Source organism: Echinops telfairi, unplaced genomic scaffold, assembly GCF_000313985.2.
Source record: "Echinops telfairi isolate 266 unplaced genomic scaffold, ASM31398v2 ScPeMD7_6;HRSCAF=24_1, whole genome shotgun sequence".
NCBI lineage: Eukaryota > Metazoa > Chordata > Mammalia > Afrosoricida > Tenrecidae > Echinops > Echinops telfairi.
In genome coordinates, this window is record NW_022103903.1 from 12,425,836 (window position 1) to 12,434,963 (window position 9,128).

The window sequence follows — 9,128 nt, forward strand, 5'->3', positions numbered from 1 at the left end:
TGAGCCAAGATCCATCCGACATCAGCAATGATATCCTTACTCCATGTATTTTCTGCATCTGGCCTTACCTCTGATAGCTCTATGTCAATGTACTGCTGCAACTTTTGTTGGATGATCTTTAGCAAAATCTTACTTGCGTGTTATATCAATAATATTGTTAAATAATTGGAGCATTGTGTCAGATCACCTCTCTTTGGAAGGGCTACAAATATGGATCTTTGTTAAAATAGATTGGGTGTGCTTTACCAAGCATGATTATGGCAATTATATTTTTTAAGTGCGTTATAATTGTATTTAATAAATATAGATAGCTTAATGGTCAATCTTAACAAGTGATTAAGAATATTTAAGTCCACATAGCAGCAGTCAAGCTATATAGCATTTCCTCACCCCAGAAAATTCTCTATTTCGGAGTCCTATTTTTGTCACTTCCAAAATTATGTTTGTTTTGTCTACTTAAGAGTTTCTATAATGAATGAAACATTATACAATTTTGTATCCAGTTTATACTTTACAGTACAATGAATCAAAATTCACTTATGAAATTTTGTGTAGCAGTAGTTTGTCCCTTTTTCTTGTCTATTGATAAGTGTTATGTGAGCTTACTTTTACTAAGCTTTTAACTCTTTCCCTCTCACAGTATTTTTCTCCAATAACATGTATAACAGAGTAAAACACATCATGGCTGGTACCAATCTCAAAAGTATTACATTGACTGAGTTCATTGCCACAGCCTCTATGTCAACCTGCCACAGTGATCTTCTATTTTGCTGACCCTATCTATATTTACCAAGCATTTTGTCCTACTTCAGGTACAGATACCTCCAGATAATATCCAAAGTACATGCTGTTTGTACTTGTAAAACATGTGTTTAGCAATATTCAATATTCTTTCATAACACCACAATTTAAATGTGTCAATTCTTCAGTTTTTCCTATTAAATATACAGCTTTCAAATGAATGCCTATGACATGATTTAACATACCATAGCTTGGGTCAGGCTCATCTTAATCCTCAAGATGAAGTCTTTGCTTATTTTTACTTCAAAGATTTATTTTGCAACATATTATCGCGAAGTAATGGATGATTTGATTTTTTGACTTCTACTTCCAGGGGTGTTAATTTATGAATGGAGGTAAAAAAAAATCCAGAAAACTTCAATATTTTCTCCATTTTCATGATATTGCTTGTTGGTGCAATTGTGAGAATTTTTGTTTTATGTTAAAGTATATATAGTCTTTGATCACCCAATGCTGTTTAATTTTTATCAGTAAATATTTTACATTTCCTTTTCTTCCAGAAAGTAAAGTTCTATCATCTTTAATCTTCTAATGCTCTACTCCTAACTCTACATTCTTCTTTAAATGGTTTTTCAAATAATTTACTCGGTATACTTATTGAATAAGTGTGATTAAAGGATATAACTCTGAAATACACTGAGAAATTAACAAATTTAACTCTGAGAATTCCAGAATGATGTCAACTTTTGTTTCAATGACTATGCAAAGGAATTTGACTGCATGGATCATAACATACCAGGGATAACATTGAGAAGAATGGCAATTCCTAGACACTTCATTGTGCCCAGGGAGAGCCTGTGCATGGATTAAGAGGCAGTTGTGCAAACAGAACAAGGACATGATGCATGGTTTAAAATCAGGAAAGATGCGTGACTCCTTTGTATCCTGTTTTTCAATCTGTATGCTGCGCAAAGAATCAAAGAAACTAAATTATATAAAGAAAAATGTGACATCAAAGTGGAAGGAAAACTTATTAACAACCTGTGATGTGCAGATGCCACAACTTTGCTTGCTGAAAGTGGGGATGGCTTGAAGCACTTGCTGATAAAGATCAAGAAAGTAGAAAGCAGATGTTTTGAGAATGATTATGGCAACCAATGGGCAAATGTGCTGGGCACAATAGATGTATGTATGGATTGGGAGAAGCATCGTATGAGCTCCCAATGAAATGATTAAAAAAAAGAATTGCAGTTTTCATTAAGGATTATAATTCAACATAAAGAAAACAAAATTCTTCACAACTGAACCACTGGTTAATCTCAAGACAAATGTATAAAAGTTTGAACTTGTCAAGGATTTCATCTTGCTTGGATCTCCCTGCAATGCTCTTGGAAGCAGCAGTAAGGGGATCAAGCTATGCATTGCCTTGGAAACTCTGCTAAACATGACCTCTTAACAGAAAAGCTATCTGAAAGAGATGAATTTTAAACAAGACTCTTCACCGCCCAGATTCTGAGTGGAGAGAGAATGTGAAGTTTCAGTCATTTCTTTTGGGAGAGACTTGTTTTGGATGCTCCCCCCGCCCCCTTCTGCCCTGCACTGTAAACTGTTGGGATTATGGGTCACAGGAAGAAGTGGGATTTTTTAGTTAAAATTTTTTTTTAACATTCCTCGTGAATGAAAATTTGTACTATTTAACTGACTATTCTTGGTGTAAAATCTTGTCATGTGTATAAAAATAAAAACGTTCCCAGATTAAAAAAAAAAAAGTGTTGAAAATCAAGGATGTTACTTTCAGTACCGAGGTAAGCCTGACCCAAGGAATGTTATTTTCAATTCCCTCATGTCCGTGTGCAAGTTGAACACTGAATAAGGATGACCAAAGAAAAAGGCAAGCCTTTGAACGATGGTGTTGGCAAAGAATATTGAAAGTATCATGGACTGCCAGAACAACAAACAAATCTGTCCCCGCTCCCACTACCATGACTCCAATTCAATCTTGCAAGACTGGCTAGACCAGAGGATGTACACTGGTACAGATAGGAACTGAAAATACAGGGAATCCAGGACGGATAAGCCCTACAGGACCAGTGGTGTGAGTGGCAAAACAGGGAGGGTAAAGGGAGAACGGGTAGGAAAGAGGGAACCGATTACATGGAACTGTGTGTGACCTCCTCCCTGGGGGACAGACAACCGAAAAGTGGATGAAGGGAGACGTCGGACAGGGCAAGATATGACAAAATACCCATTTATAAACTATCAAGGGCTCATGCGGGAGGGGGGAGCGGGGAGGGAGGGGAAAAATGAGGACCTAATGTGGGGGGTTTAAATGGAGAGAAAATGTTTTGAGGAACATTGTACAAACGCGCTTTACACAATTGATGTGTGTATGGATTGGGATAACAGTTGTATGAGCCCCTAATAAAATGTTAAAAAAATAAATAAATTCAAGGAAAAAAAAAAAAAAAAGGAAGTACAGTCAAAATGCTCTTTGAAACCAGGATGGCTAGACTTTATTTCAAGTACCTTTGGACATGTTATCAGAAGAAATCAGACCCTGTTTAAAGACACCATGCTTGGTAAAGTTTAGGGGCACCCTATAAAGGACAACTCTCCACAAGACGGATTGGTCTCTCCACCAGTCAGGAATGGTCTCAAACATGGAGAGGATGAAGCAGGATAGGGAAGTGTTTCATCTACTCCCCTGAGGGTCTACATCTGTTAAAACTCCCTGGAGAGCTCCTAACAACAGGAATATAGTAGAAGCTTTTGCATAGTCGATAAAACACAGATGAGCACCTTTCTGGTATTCTCTAATTTCTAGTAAGATCTATCTGACATCAGAAATAATATATTTTGTTCCAATCCTTCTTCTGAATCCAACTTAAATTTCTACCAGTTCCCTGTTGATGTGCTGAGACAATAATTTTTTCAATCATAATAAGCAAATTATACATCTATATGATAAGAATTATATTGTTTTATAATTGCAGCCTCTTGTATCAATTTCCTCTGGCATGGGAACAAATAGGGATCTCTTTCAGGTAACAGGCTGGGTAAACTGTCTACCAAATTTCTTGGAATAGATAAGAAAGTGGTTTCAGTATCACATCCTTTTGTTATTATTGAAATAGTGCAGTTGAGATTCTGACAATTCATGGAGACTTGACTTTCACCAACATTTTCAATGAAACTTAGACAGTTCCTTTGGTGCTCTTGCTTCTTGATCGTACACTGCCTCTATAAATGGTTGGATATTAATCAGTTTTCTTTGAAATCTCTCTCTTTCACTGCCATGGAGATGACACAGTGACGCTACACGGCAGGGGAGAACTCTTCCTGTGAGTTACCAGACTAGAACCCTTTGTGGGACTAGAAAGCTTCGTCTTTTCCCCACAGAGCATTACTGTGCATTTCTCACATTTTTTTAATGCTTCCTGCAAGTTTCAATATTATGGCAATATAATTCTTCAACATTGTAACTCCTGGCCTGACTTGTTTTCCTTCAGTTCTTTCAGCTTGAGAAATAGTGTGTGTGGTTTCCCCTTTTGGTTTTGTAATCCCAGGTCTTGTAAATTTCATAATAATACTGTTGTCGTCTCAAACCCCCTTTGAAGTCTGTGCAGCTTTTTAAATAGGTCATTTCTTCCATTTGTTTTAGCTGTTCTGTGTACAAGTGCAAATTTCAAACTTTTCTATCACCCATGTTATTTCATTTATTCTTTCTCCTGTTCCTCCCTATTCTCTATCCCTCCTCCCCCAACCTTGCTCTCACCTAAGCCTGTCCTGATCCCTATTCCTGTCTCTGTCCGAATCCCTATCCCTACCTCTATCTCTCCTCTATCTCTGACTTTCTACCTCGCTTTCCTTAATGTCCATTCATGTATGATGCCTATCATGCTCGCTTGACATTTGTCTGAGAGTTGGTTACTAGTGTTCAATCCATCACGTCTATAAACTCAGTGTGTTATATCAAGATCATACTCTGACTTCTGTTGATTCCACAGTCAGCTCCTGGTCTTGTTTTGACTGCTTATATTGAGCTTACACATCACTCTTTCCACATAGAGAATTATTTGTTTCCTAAAATATTTCTGCTGGTGACATGTTTATGGTGGACATCTATGCTGTTTTAATTTTGAAATAGTATTTTTAATGAATAAGTTATTGGTCTTGAAATTTATTGTAAACTTTCTATTATCAAGGTTGTATATGGGAGTCATACAAGTTTGGTAAAAAATAAGATTAAAATGTAGTGGGATTTTTTTTTCATGAAGTTTTTGAAGCCTTCTACCATTTTCTTACTACTGATCCTTATAGTTTTCCAATTTTAACATTCCAATGACCAGTAATTATCAATGTAAGTTAATTGTATTTTTGACCAATTTTAGACTTCAGAAGTTGTAAAAACATTCGATTTCTTCATGTTTAGTTTACATGCTAGATGTATTTGAATAACCATCTTATTAACCAATCTTTCTTGCTTGTATTTTATATTATAGAACTGTACTTAATTGGTAGCAACTACTTCAGAACAGATAATAAGATGTTCTTTTGGATGAATAATGCAGCAACGCTCCTCTTCCAGTTTTCATTTCTGGCACATTGACCGTGCAATTATCTGATCCCAAACGGCCAAAAACAGTGCTTTTAAGCTTACTAATACATAGGTATCAATTTATTTGTGTTCTATTTCATTGTTCCATCATATAATATACCTACCTTCATGCTTATATATCTCATGTTCTAGTTATTAGAACATTTGCAAAAATGTCTCCTCATTTTGAGTGACACAACATCAGTAAATAAATATACCAAATGCTTTACTCTAACCATGTGTTAGACAGGGTTCTCTAGAGAAACAGAACCTGGACGCTTATCATGATAGATAGATAGATAGATAGATAGATAGATAGATAGATAGATAGATGATAGATAGATAGATAGATAGATACAGCATGAAGGAATATAACAGCTAATTAGTCCTCACAGCAGTACAGAGGGCTCAGTTCAACTCACTTCCATGGAACAGTTAATATATTGGAAGTCCTTCAATGCAAGTGGGCTGCTGATCCAAGATCAAGGAAGCAGACAGCTGGGTCTTCCACAGGTCAATGTCGCCAGTCCGGCCACAGGCAGCAAACAGCAAGGAGGGTCACCAGCAGTCAGCAAGACGAGAGCTGTTTACAAGCTCAAGCGATGTATATAGCAGCAACTTGATGAAACAAGTCTCGAAGGAACCTTGAGCTCTAGCAACATGATCCACTGGTTGGCTTTCCCACAGGTAGTGTAGAGCTCACAAGTTGAGGCAGAGAATTAGCTAAGGCAGCTCTACACTGGTCTGATCACCAGAGGGCAAGAGAGAGAGAGGAGGGGCTTACCGAGCCATTTAGCTCTTTGCCCTCCAATCAAACGGCGACCTTATTAATCCCACATGTTCCTATTGGCCAGGTCGGCACAATAACCCACCTATAACACCATGTCATTGCACAAATAGGATAATTAAGTTCGTGTCAACCCATCTGGGTCAAAATTCTCTCTGTTTTGACAATTAAAGCCTAGTCAAGTCCCATGATGTTACCTAACACAATGTAATCAACTCTATAGCAGGATCTGCTGTGAGCAAGCAATCACTTGTCAGAATATTAGGGTAGCATTCAACCCCTTTCTCAGATTTCAACCTTGACAAAATAGAAAGGAAGTTTCCACAGGATTGGCCTACTTCTTATATAAGTAAATGCTGTGGAAAAGTTTGCTTGCTTTTTACCTGGTTTCAAACTTGCATCTGGCTTATTAACTACCAGTTCTTATGTCTTGAGCTAATGACTTTCCAGACTGCCTGTTTACCCCAGAAGCCATCAGTGAGTGACAATCTGATCTGTCTACCTTGATTCATTTGTCTCCCTAGTCACAAACCTGCCGACCTTGGCTTCCTCTGCCTTAGCAGTCTAATAACAACCTGTGGCCTTCTTGCCAAATTTGGTTTTATCAGTCCCTAAAACTAAGCAAGCCAGAATAAGCCTCCAAGTTAATATCTTACCCATGGAACTTATACATGGAACTCTGTGAGACATTTTCTTAATATGAATTTTCTTTCTTTATATATACAAGCAATACTGGTTTTGCTTTTTCAGAGAACACAATCTGACACAGAGCAAATCTATCTGGAGGAGACGGCTCTTCTCCAGTCATAGTTTGGGTGCTTTCTAGCTTAAGGGCCTCATCTTTGGTACCATAGAACACAATGTCCTACAGCTGTACATAAGATTTGGTGAGGTCAGTTATTTTAGAAATATACTTCGATGATATTCTTCCTCATCCATTGCAGTCTGGAAACGCTACTGCAACTCCGGTACTGACACATATTTGTATTAGTCTGTGTGTGTGTGTGTGTGTGTGTGCAGTAATAATGGAGAACATAGACAAAATATATTAGTATTTTTTATAATAACATGTTAGAAGGAAACATGGCTGAGTCTAAAAATATCACTGCAATTTTAATAGTAGAAGTGAGTGAATTGTGAGAAGATCTCAATGTAGTAGATGAGAACGTAACAATTTTTATTACCATAGAAACTTTCAGGGTTTGATTTTTTACCTACGCACACATTGTAATTATTTAAACTGATAAAAGGAAACACAAGTTTGTGAAAACGTCTCAGCCTGAAGATGCACCTGAGGGGGCTGTTGGTTGATGTATGGCAAGTGCAGCTGCATGTGTTGATGAGATTCTACAAGAGTGAAGCGAGGTGTCATTTCAAAAGTTTCAAGGTTACTTATTTTCCAATTTCATTGTTGCATGATGTATGTATGTAAGTATCACAGTGCCTTTCCTTAAAATAGAAGAAACGCCAGAAAAAATTTAGGCACAAACTTTAAATGTGGATCAAAATTAAAGTACCACCACTTAATGGCTATGTGATCTAGGACAATTTCTTTATTTCTATAAGTTTATTTCTTTAAATACTTAAAATGACATTATTATTGTGAGAGTTATGTCAAATGAGGTTAGCATATGCATACAAACACACATACACACACACACACACTTCCTGGAGAAACTTGTGCACTGTTAGGTGCCATCAAGTAGGTTCCCACTCACAGCAAGCATACACAGCAGAAGGAAACATTGCCCAGTGCTGCCCCATTCTCACAGTTGCTCCCATGCTCGAGCCCATCACAGCAGCCATGGCATCCATCCTTCTCTTTGAGGGAATGCCTCTCCTTTGCTGCAGCTCTACTTTACAAAGCATATGTCTTTCTCCAGTGACTCACTACTCCTGAGAAAATGTCCAAAGTATTGAAGACAAAGTCTCTGCGTCTTGGCCTTCAGGAGGCACTCTGGCTGTACTCCTACCAAGACAAATTGGTTTGTCCTTTCAACAGCTGTGGCACTTTGAATATTCTTCTCCAGCTCCACAATTCAAATGTGTCCATTCCTCTTGGTCTTCTTTATTCAATATCCACCCTTCCCATGCATATGAGGCAATGGAAAATGCCGGGGCTTGAGTCGAAGACACCTTAGTCCTAATATCCTTACTTTTCAATATTCTAAAAATATTTTGTACAGCAAATTTACCTAATCCAAAGCATCTTTTAATCTCTTGAGTGCTGCTTCAATGAGTGTTGACAGCTTCAACCTTTTCTCTGTTTATCGTGTAATGAATGATATTGGTTCATTTGTGAGTATTTTGGTCTACTTTACACTGCGTTGTAATCCTTACTGAAGGCTGCAATCCTTGTTCTTCATCACCAAGTTCTTCAGTTCCTCCCAACTTTCAACAAGCCAGGTTGTGTCATCTGCATATCACAGGTGGTTAATACTCCTTCCTGCAATCCTGATGTCACATTCTTCCTCACATAAGCCAGCTTCTCTGATCATTTATTTGCATACCAATTGAGTTAAGTGTTGTGAAAGGATACAACCTTGTCATATACCCTTACTCATTTTAAGCATGCAATATTCCCTTGTTCTGTTCACCAACTGCCACTTGATCCATGAGTTAGTTAATTGTGCCAGCCTGGCCGATAATCACATGTGGTGCTGGTTGAAAGGCGGAGGGATAAATGGGTGGTGAGGCTCGGCCTTTTGAGTTCTCGGATCTCTTGTTTTGTGATGGTTGCATCGGGTGCAGCTGCCTTAGCAGCTCCCTGCTTCAGCTTGCAAGATGGATTTCCTACAAGACATCCCCAAGGAGAAGCCGCATGGATCTATCCCAATGCAGCCCTGGGTGCTGGAGCAGCCATGTGGAGACCCCTGCCAGTGCTGAGATGCTTACACGTTCACTGACTCAGCTTTCCTCCTGCAGTCGGCATCATCGCCTCTGTTTTGTGAGGTGAAGGACTTTGTGGACTGGTGTTGGGTTAATGGGTTAATGTTGGACTTG